The sequence below is a fragment of the Canis lupus genome, chromosome 8, assembly GCF_003254725.2.
Source record: "Canis lupus dingo isolate Sandy chromosome 8, ASM325472v2, whole genome shotgun sequence".
In the NCBI taxonomy this organism is placed as follows: Eukaryota; Metazoa; Chordata; class Mammalia; order Carnivora; family Canidae; genus Canis; species Canis lupus.
Genome location: NC_064250.1, coordinates 49341733 through 49362132, shown reverse-complemented (window position 1 = coordinate 49362132; position 20400 = coordinate 49341733).

Sequence of the window (20400 nt, the reverse complement as noted above, 5' to 3'; positions counted from 1 at the left end):
GCACATTGTATTCAAACTTCTGAAAATTAAAACCAAAGAGAATACCTTAAAAGCAACCAGAGTAAAAAGAGACATTACACTTAGAAGAGCAACAATAATTCTGACAGCTGACTTCCTAACATAAATGATGGAAGCAAGAAGACAAGAAATGGCATCTTTAAAGTGCTTAAAGACTATAATAACCAACCAAGGATACTCTTGAAAATATCCTTCAAAGTAAAGAGAAAATAAAGGTATTTTTAGGAAAATACATATTTTTGCAATAAGACCCACAGTAAAATAACTTAAGGCAGCTCAAAAAGAAGGAAAAAGAGCCCCTATATAACCATGGAAATGAAGGAAAGAATTATGAAAAATGAAAAATGCAAAATATGGACAAATCTAAAAAAATTGACTTTATAGTCATCAACAATTATATAGAACAAGCAAACAAAAAATCGACGAGGATACAGAAGCTCTGCCAACGTGATTAACAAACTTGAACTAATTGACATATATTGGAGAGTTTATCCAACAACTTCAGAATATACCATTTTCTAAAATACATGAAATGTCTACAGAATTATATGCTAAGCTATAAAAGCAACTCACAACAAATTCTGAGACTAAGATAAATCAGGGGATCCCTGGGTGGCGCAGCGGTTTGGCGCCTGCCTTTGGCCCAGGGTGCGATCCTGGAGACCCGGGATCAAATCCCACGTCGGGCTCCCGGTACATGGAGCCTGTTTCTCCCTCTGCCTATGTCTCTGCCTCTCTCTCTCTCTCTCTCTCTCTATGTGTGTGACTATCATAAATAAATAAAATTTTTTTTAAATTAAAAAAAAATAAATCAGACTATTTTCTCTGATCACATTGTAAACCAGAAATCAATAACACAAATATAAATAGATAACCCCCACATGTTTAGAAATCAAGTATGTTAGGTAAAACACTACTAAACAACCAATAAGTGAAAGAAGAAACTGTGGTGGAAATTAGAAAATATTGATAATTAAATGATAATAAAAATGTAGTAAATCAAAAATTATAAGGTAAATTTAAAACTATGTCTAGAAATTTGTATCCTGATTGTATATATTATAAAATAAGAAAGACTGAAAGCAAATGACCTAAGAATTCATCTCAAGATTTTAAAAATCAAGAGTAAATTAAGTCCTAACAAAGTAGAGGAATGAGAGAGTGGTGATTAGAGTAGAAATTTTTTAAAGTAGGAAATAAATGTGGATAGGAGAAAATTCACAAAGCCAAATATTGGTTCTCAGAAAAGGCTAATATATATATATTTTTTCTTGTCCCTTCCCCCAATATGTACATAAATTTCAGGAATAAAATGAGGAATACCATTATTAATCCTACACACTTTAAAAGATGAAAGAATATTATAATAACTTCGTGCTGATATAGTAGAAAATTTAAATGAAATGGACAAATTCCTTTAAAAATAAAACTTAAAACTCAACAAATAATGAAAAATCTGAATAATTCTCTTTATATATTAAGGAATTTAAACCTGTAATTTCCAGGCCCAAAGGGCTTCATTGTTGAATGTTACCAAAGATTAAAGAAGAAATAAAGCACCAATCTTACCTAAAGTCTTCCAGGGAATAGAAAAAGAAGAAACACTGCCCAAATTGTTATCTGCAGGGGGTCGGGGAGGGGACATAATTTGACCAGCATAATCAGATACAAAATATAATAAGGAAATTACAAAAAAGAAAAATACAGGCCCATATCCCTCAAAACACAGATGCAAAAAATTGTAAATAAAATACCTGCTGATTGAACCCAGAACTATATAAAAAAAGGAAACACATCACAACTTGCTAGGATTATTATAGGAAAGTAAGGTTACTTTAACATTCAAAAATCAATGTAATTCACTATATTTGCAGAACAAAGAGAGGAAACATGGTCATGTTAACAGAGGCTGGAAAATAATTTGGTAAAACTTATGATTAAAAAAAAAAAAACCTCTTAGCACACTAAGAATAAATGGGAACTTCCTTATACTTTAAAAATGGTGTCTGCAGGGGCACCTGGGTGGCTCAGTCCGTTGTGTTCGACTATTGGTTTTGGCTCAGGTCATGATCTCATGGGCCATGAGATGGAGTTCCACATTGAACTCTGTGCTCTGTGGGGAGTCTGCTTGAAGATTCTCTCCATCTGCCCCTCCCCCCCACTTGCATGCTTTCTCTCTCTGTCTCTCAAATAAATAAATATTAAAAATAAAATAAAAATGAGTATCCGAAAGAAGCCTACAAAAAACTCTTATATTTAATCACAGATTATTGAAAACTTTCCTTCAAGACAAGGAGAAAGAGGAAGAGAGAGGAAAATCGGAAATGAAACAAGAGTAGCCACTAAAATTACTTCTGTTGAATATTGTACTGAGGTACTGGTGAGAGTAACAATGCATGAAAAAGAAATAAAAAATGTAAAAATTAAAAATGAAATAATATCATCACTTTTGGCAGGCACCATGATTGTCTAAGTGGAAAATACAAAACACATGCTCATAAACTATTAGAACTAATAAGTGAATTTAGTAAGATTTCTGGATATAAAGTCAATACACAAGCCAATTGTACCTCTATATATTAGAACCAAAAAATTAGAAAATGTACTTTTTATTTTAAAAAAAATTTTTTGAAAATGTACTTTCTAAAAAGACATCAATTTACAATAGCATTTAAAAATCACATTCTTAAAAATAAATATTACAAAAGATTTGAAAAAAATTTTTCATAGAAAATTACAAAATGTTATTGAGAGAAAATAAAATCCAAATGGAGGGATATACAATGTTTATGAATTATAAGAGTCAATATTTTAAACAGATCAATTGTTCATGAAATGATCTATATTTTCAGTGTACTTCCAATCAGATACCCAGCAGTTTTTAATTTATTTATTTATTTATTTATTTATTATTTTTTTAATTGAAGTTCACTTTGCCAGCATATAGTATACCATCTAGTGCTCATCCCATCAAGTGCCCTTCTCAGTGCCCATCACCTAGTTACCTCATCCCCCCACCTGCTTCCCCTTGCACTACTCTTTGTTCGTTTCCCAGAGCTAGGAGTCTTTCATGTTTTATTAACCTCTGTGATTTTTCCCGCTTGTTTTTCCCTCCTTTCCCTTATAATCTCTTTCACCATTTCTTATATTCCCCATATGAGTGAAACCATATGATGATTGCCCTTCTCTGATTGACTTATTTCACTCAGCATTATACCCTCCAATTCCATCCACGTCAAAGCAAATGGTGGAGATACCCAGCAGTTTTTTAAAGAAATTGATAAATTTATTCTAAAATCTATATGGAAATACAAAGGCTCAATAAAAGCCACAGGATTGAATTAAGAATAACCAAACTTGACCAATGAGCAGGTGTCAAGAATTTTTATAAATTTCAAGTAATTAAGACAGTATGCACACTTACAAGTAACACAGGGTCAAAGAAGAAATCTCAAAAGAAATATTTTCAAGATTTTATTTATTTATTTGAGAGAGAGAGAGAGAGAGAGAGAGAGTATGAGTGGGGGAAGGGCAAAGGGAGAGGGACAAATAGACTCCCCACTCAGGGCAGAGCCTGATGTCTAGGATGGAGCCTGATGTCGAGGGCAGAGCCTGATGTGGGGCTCTATCCCAGGACCCTGAGATCATTACCTAAGAGCTGAATTCAGATGCTTAACCAACTGTTAAGCATTGAAGCATCCTTCAAAAGAAAGTTTAAAATACTTTGAATGAAATGAAAATGAAGACACAACTTATCATAATTCATGGGATGCAGTGAAAGCTGCTCTCAGAGGGAAATGTATAGCATTGAAAGCTCATATTTAAAAAAAAAAAAGAAACATCTAAAATCAGTAATCTAAGTTTTCACCTTAGGAAGCTAGAAAAAGAAGCACAGTAAGTGGAAGAAAAGAAATAATAAAAATTAGAGCAGAAATCAATAACATTTGGAAACAGGAAATCAGGAGAAAATCAATGAAACCAAAAGCTGCTTCTTTGAAAGGATCAATAAAATCAATAACCGTCTAGCCAAACTAACAAGAAAAGAGAAAGAGAGGATACAAATTACTAATATCATAAATGAAAAAATGATACATTACTACAGGTCCTATGGACATTAAAAGAATAATCAAGGACTGCTATAAACAAATCTATGCCCACAGATTTGATAGCCTAGATGAAATGCACCAGCTGCTAGAAAAACACAATCTGTCAAAACTCACACAATAAGAAATAGACAATCTAAACAGGCCTAGAGCTATTAAGGAAAATTAATAAAAAATTAATAACTTTCCAAAACAGAAAACATCAGGTCCAGATGAGTTCACTGATGAATTTTACCAAACATCTAAGGAAGAAATAGTACCAATTCTCTAAAATCCATTTCAGAAGATAGAAGCAGAGGGAATACACCCTAACTCATTCTATAATGTCAGCACTACCCTAATATCAAAATCAGACAAAGATATTACAAGAAAAGATAATGGTATTGGTTCTATGAGATGAAGACTGGTTCTATGAGATGAAGATAAGATTTCTATGACCAAAGAAAGAATATAGAGAAACAGACCCACACACATAGGGTTACTTGATTTATGATGATGTCACTTCCATGAAATAGGACACAGCTGCCTTTTCAATATATGGGACTGGGTCAGTTGGATATCCATTCACAGAAACCATTTCCAGATTGAATAACTAAATGTGAAACGTAAAATAATAAAGATTTTCCAAGAAAACAGGGGAATATCTTTATAACCTTGGAGTAGGCAAATATTTCTTAAACAGATCATAGAAAAAACTAACCATAAAGGAAAATATTGATAAATTGGACTGCATTAAATTAAGGGCTAAAATTTGTACATCAAAAGGCACCATTAAGAGACTGTGAAGTCAGCTGTAGATTAGAAGAATATATTTTCAATACCCATATCCAACAGAGACTTATATCCAGAATATATAAAGGTGTTATAAAAAAAAGTTCTCAGTATCAGTTGTCATTAGGAAATACAAATTAGTCACATTGGGATACCACTCCACACCTATCAGAATGGCTAAAATTAAAATTCATCAACCTATATACATATGCTTTGTACATTTTCTGCATGTAGCTTTCAAAAAAACCAACTTCAAAAATAGCTACAAGTCATTTTAAAAATTATTTTTATCAACTTTATTAAGGTAAAATTTATGTATAATAAAATGCATCTATTTTATAAGATATTTATTTATTTATTTATTTATTTATTTATTTATTTATTTATTTATTTTAGAGAGAGAAGGCATGCAAGCAGGGGGAGAAGCAGAGGAGTCAGGAGAGGGGAGAGGACAAGGGAAGAAATCTCAAGCAGACTCCACACTGAACGCAGACCCCAGGTGGGGCTTAATCTCACAACCCTGAGATCATGACCTGAGCTGAAACTAAGAGCCGGGGGCTTAACCAGCTGAGCCTCCCAGGCACCCCAGCACTTATTTTAAGCGGATAGTTTGATGAGTCTGAACAGGGGTCAGGAAACTATGGCTCTTGAGCCAAATTCAGCCACATCCATTTGCTTACTTATTATTTATGTCTGCTTTTATGCTAAGTGATAAAGCAGAGTAGTTGTAATAGAGACCATATAGTCCTCAAAGCAAAATATTTCTTATCCGACCCTTTATAGAAAAAAGTTTGCTGACCTTTAGCCCCCACCACTACAATCAAGATATAGAATATTTTTGTCATCTCAAGAAAACCCCTCCTTTTTTGTCCAATCCCCCTGGGCCCCAGACAACCATTGCCCTACTTTCTGATATTCTACACTTGTTTTGACTTTCCTAAAATTTCATATAAACGTAACCATAGAGTACGTACTTTTCTGTGTCTGACTTAATTTGTCATACTGTTTTTAAGACTCATCCATGCTGTTGCGTGAATCTGTCGTTTGGTCCTTTTGTTTTTTTTCGTTTGGTCCTTTTTATTGCCAAGTAGTATTCCATTATATTGTTATAATATAATTCACCTATTCACTGGTTGATGGACATTTGGGGTTGTTTTTAGTTTTTAGCTATTACAAGTAAAGCTGCTATGAACATTTATACTCAAGCCTTTGCAGGGACATATGTTTTCATTTATCTTGGGTAAATAAAAGTTGAATCCTGTGTATGTTTAACTAGCAAATAATTTTCCAAAGTGGTTGACCATTTTTTATTCCCACCAGCAATGTATGAGACTTCTAACTGGACCGCATCCTCAACAACACTTGGTACTGGCAATCTTCCTAACTTTAGCCCTTCTAATGGGCATGAGATAGTATCTTGTTGTGGTTTTAATTTGCATTTTCCTTATAATTAATGATATTCATCCTCTTGTGTGCTTATTGGTCATTTGTATATCTTCTTTTTGTCTGTTCAAATCTTTTGTCAATTTTTAAATTGGTTTGCTTGTTTATTCATCTGTAAGATTTTTTTTCTGTGTTCTTGGTACAAGTCCTGTGTGTGTGTGTGTGTGTGTGTGTGTGTGTGTTTTCTTAATGGTGTATGTATCAGTTTTCTTGATGATGTAACTAATTATTACAAACAGGGGGTAAAAGCAACAAAAATTTATTATTTTGTAGTTCTGGTGGTCAGAAGTCAATTTCACTAGGTTAAAATCAAGGTGTTGGCAGAGCAGCATTACTTCTGGAGGCTCTAGAGCAGGACTTATTTCTGTGCCTCTTCTAGTGTCTGACAGCTGCATGCATTTTTTGGCTGGTGGCTCTGCACAATTCTAACTTCTGCTTCCATCATCATATCTCCTCTCCAACTCTGACTCTTCTGGTTTCTTCTTACAAAGGACCTTTTTATATTAGACCCACTGGATAATCCAGGAAAACATCCCCATCTCAAGATCCTTTATTTAATCCTAGCTGCAAAGTCTCTGTTGCCATGCCAGGTGACATCTTCGCAGATTTCAGGATTAAGACATGGACATCTTGTGGAGGCCGTTATTCAACCCTCACTGTTTTTCAATGAGCAAAAGTTTTTGTCTGTAATAGTCAGGTTTCTCCAGAGAAACAGAAAAAATAGGAGATAGATAGATACATGATAGATAGATGATAGATAGATAGAGGATAGATAGATAGATAGATAATAGCTGATAGATAGATCAATCTTTATGGAAAGAGATTTTTTTTATAAGTAATTGGCTCAAGCAATTATGCAAGATGACAAGTCCCCAGATCTTCAGGGTGAGCTGGGGAGCTGGAGATCCAGAAGAGCCAGTGGTGTAGTTCTAGTCCTAAAACTGGCAGGCTTGAGACTCAGGAAAAGCTGAGGTTTCAAGTCTGAAGGCAAGAAAAAGCCAGTGCCCCAGCTCAGAGGTAGTCAAGTAGGAGGAATCCCTTCTTTCTTAAGGGACCATCAGCCTTTTTGTTCTATTCAGGCCTTCAACAGATTGGATGAGGCCCACCCATGTTGAGGAGAGAAATCTGCTTTATTCAGTCCATCTGATTTAAGTGTTAGTCTGATTCAGAAATACTCTCATAGAAACATGCAGAATAATGTTTGGCCAAATATCTGGGCATCCTATGGTCCAGTGAAGTTCACACATAAGATTAATCATCACAGATCTATAGTCCATTTTGAGTTAATTTCTGTGTATGATGTGAGGTAAGAAGAATGGAGTTTTTATTATTTTTTTTCCCAAATGGATAGCCAACCATTCTAGCACCATTTGTTGAAAATACTGTCCTTTCTCCATTGAAAAACTTAGCACCTTTGCAGAATAATCAACTGACCATATGTCTATGGGTCTGTATAAGAACTCTCCATTCTATTTCATTCATCTGTATGCCTATCCTTAGGCCAGTATTTTATGCTGTAGCTTTTAAGTCTTTAAATATGGTAGTATAGGGAGGCCTGGTTGGCTCAGCGGTTGAGCATCTGCCTTTGGCCCAGGGCGTGATCCCAGAGTCCTGGGATCGAGTCCCACATCGGGCTCCCTGCATGGAGCCTGCTTTTCCCTCTGCCTGTGTCTCTGCCTCTCTGTGTGTCTCATGAATAAATAAATAAAATCTTTTTTAAAAAAAGAAATATGGTAGTATAACTCTTCCAACTTTGTTCTTTTTCAAAATTGTTTTGGTTTATTATGAGGTCTTTGCATTTTCATATAAGTTTTAGAATACATTTGTCTATTTTGATTTTAAGTAAGACTACTGAAACTTTAGAATTTCATTAAATCTATAGATAGATTTGGGGGAAACTGGCATCTTTAATTTGAGTGTTTTTTCAAAGTAACATCCTAACTGTTAATCTTAGGATCTTTGCTGTTGAAGATATTTATACCAAATGGTAAAAAAAGAAAAATAGCAATAATTTATTGAACTCAGCCTTGTACAGATACTCTCTATATATAATTTGACTTAATTATCCCAGAAATCTTATGAGGCATGTATTATTACCCTCATTTTTTAACTGCATAGTTGAGAACTGAGATTCTGAGATATAAAGTAACTGGCCTGAAGTTACAGTGTTAGTAAGTGGCAGAGTTAGGATATGAACATACAATTTTTTGCTTTCAAAATCCATCCCTTTTCTTCAAAAACATGAAGGCTATTTTACATCATATTCCTCATTCCCTGCCACCTCTTGCCCTGACTTCAACTCCCACCTAACTGACTCCCTAATTAACATTTATTAAGTCCCTATTATGTGTGCCTGGTGCAGAGCTAGGTGATTTATGCACAGTATTTCATCTACTTCCTCAGAGAGATACACACTTCTATGTCTCTATATGCACTTGCATGGCAATGTGTGCCTTTTCCAGAGGTGTCCCCCAAGACAAGGGTGAGGTTCTGCCTACCTTCCACTGTGCCATGAAGGCAGAGACCAGCTGAAAGCTGCTAGACATATTGATGTCCCCCACAGCCAACCCCAGGCCTCCAGGATTTCAGGAGTTCTTACTCAGCTCACCTGTATGTTTGCTCATTGTAGAAGGGGTTGCAGATTTCCATCTTAGAGTGAATGATTTGATCCTTTCTCTGACTCTCGACAAATAAGCAAACTTGCACAAACTAGCCAAGATGAATCGCAGAGGACCCAACTCTAAACGTGGGAAAACCAGCACTGCTATTTTTAGGTAACCCACTTGCTCTGCTATCTCACCCCTCTGTGGATAGATTTCCTTCTGCTTGCACAGGACTTGCTTGAAGGAAGCAGGTTTCTTGTACACTCTTTCCTTCCCAGCCAGTCTGGTGTGTGTCCCCATACAACCCCGTGGTGTCCCCATGACCAGGCCCTCAGGTCTCAGCCTAGCTCTCAAAGATATGAGATGGAAAGCAGCAGTATCTCACCTCCAATCTCCATCTGTAGCAAGAGCAGCACCTTCTGTAATCTTTATTTGTTTTAATGTCTAAATACCTACCTGGACACATGAATGGTAAAGTGGCTTCTTGGGGGCACTGTCATCTTTCTGCCATACTTAACAGGGAATATTTAGACTCCTGCCCCCGGCTGCCAGTACTCCCATGGGGTGTCTGGGGGACTGCTAAAAATTAGAGAAACATTTAGAGGCAGGCTGAATGCCAGCCAAATAAGGTTGTTCAGGCATTTACTCCCCCATTCAGCAAATATTTGTGGAAAATTCATCATTAGGTCCCTGATACACTATTATGGACAAGTGACACAAAGATGAGTAAGACAGAGTGCTTGGCCTCAAGAAACTCACAAGCTAATATGTGGGCCATAGATAACTACTTAAACAGTAGGAAGAACAGGGCAGCCCCAGTGGTGCTGCAGTTTAGTGTCGCCTGCAGCCTGGGGTGTGATCCTGGAGGCCCGGGATCGAGCCCTGCATCGGGCTTCCTGCATGGGGCCTGCTTCTCCCTCTGCCTGTGTCTCTGCCTCTCTCTTGCTCTCTCTGAATAAATAAATAAATAAATCTTAAAAAAAAAAAAACAGTAGGAAGAGAAAAGAAACAACAGTGAAGAACAGGTCTCAGTAGGTAGGAGCTTACCCAGGGAGGTGGGGTACCCTGTGGTCCAACTCTGCTTACCAGGAAAGGGTGGAGGGAGGTGAGGGGGGACCTGCCCAGGAGAAGGCATGGGCCCTTTTGCACGGCGACTGATTTACTGCTCTGTCTCTAGTGAAGACAGATGTGAGGAAGTGGGCAAACCCCGCACAGGCACAATGTAGCTGACTTGGGGGTGTTGCCACCGGGATGGGTTGTTTTACCCTCCTTTGGGGTCTCTAAGATAGGGAACTAGGTGATAACCTCAGAGTCTCAGATATCAGAAAAAATGGCAAAATTAAAATTCCTGCATATGACACACCGAAGAATATGCCTTAAGAACTTTAGGGCAGGATTAGGGAACTTAGGCAAAGGAACACAAAAGAAGACAATATAAATTGTCCAATGTGCATTATCCCCTGAGCAGTGGTTAAAGGCAGGGCTGGAGTCAGGCTACCCTTGGGTTCCAAACTCAGTTGTACCACTTTTTACTTGCTGTGTAATGATGGGCAAATTATTAAACCTCTCCGGGCCCCAATCTCCTCATCTATAAAAAAGGGCTAAAATACCTTTTCTATAGTTATGAGAATCAGTGAGGCAAACGTATGTTAATCTCCTCATCCCTTTCTCACATTTGTGCAGGGAATGAATGAGTGCGGTGTTATTGACAGGTAGTAAACACTCCAAAAGTGCCTCTTGTCATTATTGCCACCACCCAAATTCCTACCCCATTGATGTCAGTCCCGCCCAGGGCTTATCTGTGCCTGGCCACACTGTGCACATTTTCAAAGCATTGGTAGACAGCCATGAAAAACAAGCACAAGTGCGGGTCCCGGCCATAGGCTGTCTGCTAATCAGCATGTTGCTCCTCCTGTGTCCTCTCCCCTTGGACTCTGGACCTAGGTCTCCTTCTGAATTCCAGCCAACAATTTTCTACAATGAGCAGAAAGGATCCTGGCCTGTACCTCTCTCTCCATTTCTGTTCCTCTCCCCTCCTCCCTGCTTTATTTTGGCCCAGGAATGTGTCCCCAGCATGTCAACAGCAGTGGGAAGTAACCTAATTAGTAGTTATTTGATAGACTGCCCACCCTCATGTCCCACTGGCAATCCAGCAGCCTTTTTCTGCAGACAGGAAAATATTTCCTTGCTAATTAATCTGAGCACAGGGATTTGAGTTTGGACCAAGGCAGGGAAATCCATCTCCACGAGTCTTGTTCAATTGCATCTGTTTCCCTGCAATCATTTCCTTCCCCTGACTCCCCCTGCTCCAACCCACCCCTCTCGCATCTCATCTTCTACCTTTATTAAGGCTGGTTACCCTGATGACTTTCCCACATGCCCCCCGGTGGCCCCTCTCATGAAGAGGCTGTTCTCTGAGGACTTGCTTTGGGTTGATTTTTCTCCAGCATCAGGTGATGCCCAAGGATAGACGAGTTCACGCCCCTCAGCTCTGGGTGGATGAGACACCAGTGGCCCTGTCTGTTCTGCTCCCAGGCCCCATCAGAATAGCACACACCTCACTGCAGTGCCCCCTGCCCCCACAATCCACACTCCCAAACAAATACAGACATCTCACTGTCGTTTTAAATAAGGTTCAGCTTCTGTCCCTGGGCCCTGCCCTGGTCCTCTGTAGGATTGTCTATTTGCATCCAAAGAAGTTCCTAAGAAAGGGGCAACCACACACATCATTTCACACATGTTTCTCCCTATTAGCTTCTGCCCTTTCCACTTATGTCTCCAGAATGCACACCAGACAAGGGCAGTGAGAAGGGAGACTTGGTGTTGATGGGTGTCTGTGAAGGGATGGAGGGTCATCTACAATGAGGTGGTGATGAATTCATTTCTGTTGGATGAGCTTGGGATCGATTGAAAGAAAGCACTCTTTGCCCAATATTAACTTATCAGACAAACACAAAGATTTTACATGTGTGTGTATTGTAATAGAGCAGATGACCTATTGCTTTTGTTTGCTCAGCATGCGCTTTTCCTGGTAACTTCACTCTAATTTTGCTTTGGAGAGATGTCCCATGCCCACTCCTTGCAACCTTGGTACAATCAGCAATACGACTTAAGCTAGGCCAACAGGATGCTCTCTCCATGGTGCTGAGTCTTGAACCAGGTGCCCCTAAGTCTGAAAACAGCCAAGCACATCCAGATCTTTAGCTGCTGTAGCTCTTGGCCTCCCTGAGGCTTGGCCCTTCCTGTGAGCTCCTCCATCCTTCCAGTATATTCCAGTTTTGCTTACGTTTGTTCGGTCAGTTTCTATTGTTTGCAACCAGACAGCTATGGTGATGATGACTACATAACCTGGACAGCCTAAACCTCCCTCCCCCCTCTTATTTCCTAAGACCAGTTGGTAGGAATGTTCTTTACTCAGATGTCAGGCAATTTTAGAAGGAAATTATGAAATATAAGGCTGAAAATTAACATTCCTTTTTCCTTATCATGTCTCTGAGTCTCTTTCTTCTCAGAGTATTTCTTAGAAACTTTCTCAGGAACTTTCTCCACCTCCCTTGGGAACCATAGCCCACACAGGAAGGGCTCTCTTTCCTGGCTCCATCCTTCCTATTCCTGTGCAATGTTCCCCAGTCTAAGCCTATCATTCTGGAGTAGTAGACCAAGACCTGACAAGATGGTCAGGATGGACTTGATTCTACCCAAGTGCTATCCACCCAAACTGGGAGGATAAAGGGACTCTGGGCCCTATGGTGGATGGGGGGAGGGGGTCTTTCTGGGTAGAACCCCTCCTTAGTAGCTAAATCAGCATATGCTACAGGAAAGGTGGCTGCTTCATCCACTGGTCCATTAAAGTAGACACATAGTTCCCCAAAGGATTAATTTGGGGGAGATAACACAGTCTAAAGCCAACTTGAAAAACGTAATGTTTTCTCAGTTATGAAGCTATCTTTCCCTTCCTTCAGGTGGTGCTTTCTAGTATCTGAATGAAGCATTTGGTTTCTTTCTTGCTCCATCTGGATTCCACCTATTAAAAAAAAAAAAAAAAAAAAAAAAAAAAAAAAAAAAAAGCCTTACACTGCCTTAACCATGACTTCCACTGTTCTCAAGGATGAGTTCTGGACTCCACTAAATTATAAAGGTTCAGATGAGATTGGGCACATTCAGGGTGGGATAGCTTGGGTGACTCAGTGGTTGAGCATCTGCTTTTGGCTCAGGTCATGGCCCCGGGGTCCTGGGAACGAGTCTCACATCGGCCTCCCTGAAGGGAGCCTGCTTCTCTCTGCTTATGTCTCTGCCTCTCTCTATGTGTCTCTCATGAATCAATAAATAAAATATTTTAAAAATAAATAAATAAATTCTAAAAGTTCTACAGTCTCCTTCTGAGAGCTTTGCCAATTCTTCCAGAACTGAAGGAAGGATTCACTAAAAGGGAGGAATAATTTCCTAATAACAAATTTATGTTACCCTTACTTCCAGAAGAGACACAGCAGAATTTTGTTATTTAAAGAACACTCTAAAAAAATAAAAATAAAAAAAAATAAAGAACACTCTAATAAAATGCAGATTGGTTCCACTTCTTTCCAGTGCTAGTGAGGTAAAGCCTGGATCATTTTCCTGCTGTAGACAAAGTCCTGCCAACCCTCCAGGCAGGACCATGTTCTATACCACATGAGGCTTCCTTGACTTGGAAGCATTTCCTGAGAACACCATCAGAGATTATTTTCACCTGCTCAGGGTCCATGACTCTCTTGATGACACTGCTTTCCTTAGCTACCAGCTACCTAAAGAATAGAGCTCCTCTAGACCTAAAGAATGGATAGCTCCCATTGTTCTCTTGTACAGAAAGCTAACTTATTCCGAAGGGGGAGAGAGACATTTTCCAGGTGGTATTTGAGAATCTCTTTCCACCACCAAGTTGTTACTTTAGTTTCAGTCTGACTCTATGTCTGAGGTGATGTCAGAAAGACATGTAAGCTCACTTGATGACCTAAGAACCTGAGTGGATAACCCCTTAGGGGCCACGTAGCAAAGAGGTCATGAGTAGACTCCAGAGTCTAGTGGCCTAGATCCAAATCCTGGCTCAGCTATTACTTTTTGCAGAGGTTATCTATTGCTGCATAACCAATAATCACATTCATCAGCTTCAAATAATACTTCTTATCTCACAGCTGTATGGGTCTGGGACCCACCTCTCTGGGTCCTCTGGCTCAGCATTACTCAAAAGGCTATAGGGCTATAGGGAAGGTGTCCAACCAGCTGTAGTAGTCATCTTGAGTATCTACTGGGGATATCTACCAACTTGCCCACTTGGTCGTTGACAGGTTTCAGTTCCTTGTGGGCTATTGGCCAGAGGCCACCCTAAGTCCCTGAGGCTTCTCCATTGAGTAGTTCACAATGTAGCAGCTTGCTTTGCCAGAGCAACTGACTCAAGAAGAGCTGGAGAGAGAGGGGATGGAGGGAGTGAGCATGACAAAGGGTACAGTCTTCTGTGACCTGATTTCTAAAGTGGCATCCCATTACTTTTGCCATATTCTGTTCGTCAGAGGCAAGTCATTAGATCCAGCCCACACCCAACAGTGCACAAGGGTATGAATACCAGAGGTAAAAATCAGTGAGGGCATCTTAGAGGTGGCCTACCCAACTAGGCATTTGACTTTGGCAAGTTATCCAACCTCTCAGGGCCTCAGTCTCTTCGTCTGTAAAATGTTGATAATTTATAGCACTTAGCCTCTGGAGATATTGTGTGGATTAAGTATATGAACACAGGTAAAGAACTCAGAACAGTGCCTGGGAAGAGCATGTGCTCAATACATGCCAGCAGTTGCAAATATGAGAGGAGAGGAGAAACGACAGAGAATGTTTTTGAGATCCTGGTGTGCACCCATCAACCTAGGTTCCTGCCTGCTCTGCTGCTGCTGCAGATGACTTTCCAGTAGCATGGGGGTGGATGCAAGTTGACAGGTCTTCAGGATGAGGATGTTGGGATGAGTGGGGGGGAGTGGAGTTGGGAGAGGGAGGAACTTGGCAAGCTGGGCTACTCCTGGAGCCCAGGTCTTTGCCTCCTAAATAGGCCCAGTGTTCAAGTTTATTTCCCTGGTGGCATCTATGTACTTTGAGCCTTCCCTATGTACTAGGGACTGTGCAAAGTGACCTGCAGGAATTATCTCATTTAATCTTCATGACATCCCTGTCATGTAAGTACTATTATACTTTCAATTTATAGACGGCGCATACTCCTTTGGGGGAGGATTGTAAATCAGAGATTTAGAGCTTGAAAATTGAAGCTCAGAGAGGTTGAGAAACTTGCCTGGGGTCACACAGCTCTGAAGTGGCATAGTAAGGAGTCAAATTGAGGTCTGTTTGACCCAAAGCTAGTATCCACTGGACTAACAGGCAACAGAGAACAGAGAACACACTCACAGTATCTCCATTCTCTAATGCATTGACTCCCACGCCCTGGGCTTCTCAGTGTGACAAGCAGGTTCTCTGGCCTCTCCGGATCTGCACATGCCCTTACCCAGCCTCCTCTCTTCCAGTCCCACAACCCAAATGTGTCCCTTACGTCCAGATCCAGTCAACCAGCCTCAGCCCCCTCAGCCCCTCACACCACTTGTCTTAAAAGCAATCTCAACATGGCTATGAAAACCCTATTCTACTCCTTTAGATTTCTTGAAGTGGACACAATCTGACTCCACACACTTTCCAAAGTCACCTTTCTTCTCCACCCTCACATTAAACCTCTTTCTTGAGATTATATTCATCTATCTTGAGCTCATGAGCTGGCCTTGCTGACCTCGAATCCTTTGAACATCACTGAGACTTTCCTTCCCACCGACCACTAGGTCTAGACCCCTGATCAAGCAACCCTTCACCACATCAATGGGATGCTGGGTGCCCTGACGAGCGGCCCTCCTGGAGGAGAGGAGAATTTTCTCTACCCCATCACCAAGATGGAAGAGAAGGCCAAAGGCCCAGATGAGGGACAAGAGAATGATGGAGATCTCGGTATAGACAGAAGGGGAGAGAGTGTGCTCCAGGGAGGCTATAAATTCCCTTCTAATTCCAAATAATTCCGATTACACGGATGAGTAGTTTTCAATCAGGAAGATAATCTCAGAGATAGATGGCGGGATAATTGTTCGTAGCGCCGACGTAAATATTGTGTCGTTTCTATTAATCTCCGCGAATCGGCTGTCAGAGGTGTCACTCATTCATCACAACAAATTAAAAATAAAATTTTAAGAGAGAAAGTCACGCCTGGGGGTGGGGTGGAAGAGGCTGGAGTCGCTGCAGGAACTGTGAATAAGAGGGGGAGGTGTAGCCAGCAAGCTGTTGCTGGAAATAAATTTGGCTTACCTATTTAATATATTTATTTATGAAAGCAAATGGTAACAACAGTTGTAGATCTCTATTAACCTCCCTATAGTGTGTGCACATATGTGAGCATGTGCGTGTGTGCACATGCATGGGTGGGGGCCTCCTGTTAACAGTGCCCTGAAGTGACACAGATCTTCAGACTGGTCTGGACCAGGGCAGTACATCTTGGAGGCAGGTCACCTGAGTTCTGCACTCCCTGGCCTCACCCAATAGGGGTGGTGGGACAGGGGGAGACCTGGGCAGTGAGACCCCCATTCATAGTAGAGATCAATATGGAAAGAACAGGAACTGGACCCAATGCGGTGTTCCTGAAATTAGCTAGGGATGTTCTGCAATGTTGTGGTCTTGCGGGGTTACTTAGGTACTCAGAGGTGTAAATCCAGAATAAAGACTCTTTGGAGATTTACCCAAGCAGTAAGGATAAGAGCTCATTCTTTCGTCTCTCTCTTATTTAGATTCCTTGAAGTATGGGGTCCCTCCATGAGAAGGCACACCATTCCTAGGCCTTCCCCTCTACACCATGACCCCTCCATGCCTAAATATCATCCCTGAAGATATATATATGTATTCCACCCCAGTGGAATTTTGCCTCTGCAATGAGGCATATTTTCCAGCATCATGGCGAAATGATCAGCTCTATTCTTCATATATGTACTTATTTGTAACAATTATACACCCACACATACTTCCAAAATGTATTTGAGAACATTTACCAAAATGCATACAAGGCCAGTGTGTAAGGTCCTTGGGAGCAGGTCCCTAGGCCCCAACACTGAGCCTATTGTCTGGCACACAAAATGCATTCAGTCCACCCATCTTTGTTGAATTAGTGAGTCAGTGGAGCAGTGGATGGAAATCAGGGTGAAACTGAGATAAAGGGGCAGAGTAACGTCTGGAATAAATTCAGTGCCCAGAAATATATACCAGAATGTCACATACAACTGTTTGAGCTGGGTAGAAAATTTAGAGTTAAGTTTCCTAGAGACGAAACAAAAAGGAAAAGTTCCTTCATTATAAAGTCCACAATGTTCCTAAGATAGTGATCCTCAGCTGTTCAACAGAAGCACAACTAAAGTTTGAGAGAAATTTTAACTTTGAGGCCCATCAAGAGGGCACCAAGCAATAAAGGAAATATCAAGCTCATGTGGGTCTTTTCTCTTGGTTTCACAGAATCCCTCAGAGGGAACTTTTCCACTCTCCAGCTTGGGTTACAACCGATTGCTGTGATTCCTGCTCCAGACATGTGAGTTCAGAGCCTTTCTGGCTCAGTTTCCCTAGAAATTGAATCTCTCTTCTTTCTCTGGGGTGGGGTAGAGAAATCCCTTGTCCAACCCACCCGGATGGGTTGTCTAAAGGTACCGTTCCACCTTTAAGCCAATCCTCTATTTTTATTTTTTATTTTTAAAAAATATTTTATTTATTTATTGGAGAGAGAGAATGTGCGCACACAAGCTGGGGGGAAGGGGAAAGGGAGAAACAGACTCCCTCTGAGCAGGGAGCCCAACATGGGGCTCAATCCCAGGACCTGGAGATCATGACCTGAACAGAAGGTAGACGCTCAACTGACTGAGCCACACAGGCACCCCGGGCCTCTGTTTTTAGTAACAACTATCTTCTCATTTTCAAAATACCTGGTGCCTCTAATACTTAAGCTCTTTGAGGGCTCCACTTAACCTGCCCTGGGCTCCTCTCTAACCCCTACCTCGACCACCACTCTGGACTTTAGGCTTCAGGGTTCCCTGAAGTGGTCAGAAACCACTTTTCATTTGTTTTCCCACTTTCAATACTTAATTGTTATCATGTCCTCCTCATTCTCTTTATCCTTATGGATCCACACCTCTTGAAAATCCATTTACTACCCATTTAGCTGGGTTGTGGGGAGGAATGGTAATAAATGTATGTGTTCTGGGTTGCTGTACTTAGTCCTGCATCTCAATAGCCTTCTTATAATAAATATACTTGTGTTTTTCCTACAACCAACGTGACAGACAGAGCTTGTGCCTTTGCCAGCCTGTCTTCTCTTCTTAGGCACTCAGAGACTAGCTTTCCCTGCCTCCCTCGTCATTTGGGATCAAGTAGCCAAGTTTTCAGGAATGGAAATGTAAGCTCAATGCATTCTGCTCACTTGTTCCCTACCCCCCCACCCCTGGCACCTTCATCCTCAAGAATGAAAGAAGTCAGAGATAGCTGGGGAGCCAGGCAGAAGCAGCCTGGATCCCTGAGTCTGTTTTGGAGGGGAACCATCTGCTCCACATTAGACTGTAAGGTAAATTCAAAGTCAAGTTTTACCATGTAAAACTCCTAAGACTTTAGGGTTTATTTGCTGTTGCATCATGGCATGGAATATCCTGACTAATACAACTGCTTTTTTTAATAGCATACGCAGTTAAAGCCACAGGCATATTACCAATGGATGGTTGTATGGGGGGAGGGGGGGCGGGTTGCAAAGCCATCCAGTCAAAGTACATAGCTCTTGGGTAGTTCTGGCTTGACCCATGGGTGCAGTTTTAGAATATCTGGAGAAACTATCAGACTGTAAATGCTCCAAACAGTTCTCCATGAGATTTACATTTTATTTTTGTAAGCGTTGGCCAGTTAAATCTTTGAGGTTATATTCCTTATCAAGAATTTATAATGCAGATATTGTGTTTCTAGTTAAGTGTTGAAACATATGTTTTGAAAATGAGCCAGACAGGAGGTGGGATTAGCAACCTCTTATGGAAGTGAAGTTGCTAAACCAGTACTCATGCTTGAACAGAAAACAGCAGACTAAGGAAACCCATCAAACAGAGCCAAAGTGCTCATCAAACGACAGTCTGAACATTTCCCCGAGATCTGCACAGGGAGGTGGAGGTCCCAAGATGGATGGTCACAGTGGACATCTGTGTTTTATCCGCCCATCGCTTCCCATAGCAAGAGTCTCTTAAGCTGCTTCTGAGGACCTCCCTTCTTTCTACCAGTGTGGGTTACGTGGGGTTGACCCTGGCTACCCACGGACAAGTGATGGGGTCTGGCCAATCAGCACAGCTGTTTCTCTAGGCCAGTGATTTGTTCAGAATGAGCATGGGATCTGAGAACGCTTGAGGAGAGTAACCAACCCCTGGGGCCTTTACTGAAACTATTGGGAAAGAACTGTTGTTTCCCTGGGCATTAAGCTGAAGGAACAGGAGCTGGGGTTGCTGAAAACCCTATTGTCACCACGAGGGGAGCAGTTTCCTGGGAATGAAATGAATCCAGAGGAAAGCAGAGCCAAGAGGTAGAGGGGTCAGGCAAACGTAAAGCCCTTTCTGTCTCTAGATCTGGGGGCTGCATTTTATTCTCTTTCTCTCTGTCTCTCCTTCCTTCCTTTCTTGTTTTCTTTTTTTCTTTTTTCCTTGGCCACTCTGGGTTGCGTTTCAGCACTTGCAACGAGAAGGGTCTTGACCCAGAAAGATCTTTCAGTCCACCTGTGGCTCTTAGTAGATGCTAAATACATTCCTGAATTCATAAACAAAAATGAAGAGCTGGAATAAGAAGGGGCCCTAGACACCACTTGAACCCCAAAGATACCCCTCACTACCCCTTCTACATAGTTCACTCCCCTTGCTGTTAATATTAATAGAACACATGCATCTCCAGTATGCTTCTAGCTGGGGTGACTTTGCTTTTGTTTTTGTTTCTAACCAGACTCCTTGGCATTCAGAGAAATAATCAGAAATGTATATGGAGGCAGATCATTAAAAAAAAAAAAAATCTATGTGGTACAGGGAGAGGAGGTCATATCCTATACCCTTAAACCCTATCATCTAATTTCACTGCTACTTATGGGTCTTGGTAACTGTTTCTCTCTTTTTATAAGTCAAATCACTTCTTTAAAAAAACAAAAACAGAAGTTATAGCAACAGCTGCTCTCATTCATTAGCGCTCACTATGAATCAGGCCCTTAACTTTCACAATGGGCCTGTTAAGTAGATGTCTTTATACTCATTTTATAGGTGAGGATATTCAGTAGTTAAGTAACTTGCCCTGGGTCTGTCAGGGAGTGAGTGGCATAATTAGGATTTTAAAAGCTGTTTCTGAAATATATACATACCATAAGATTTACC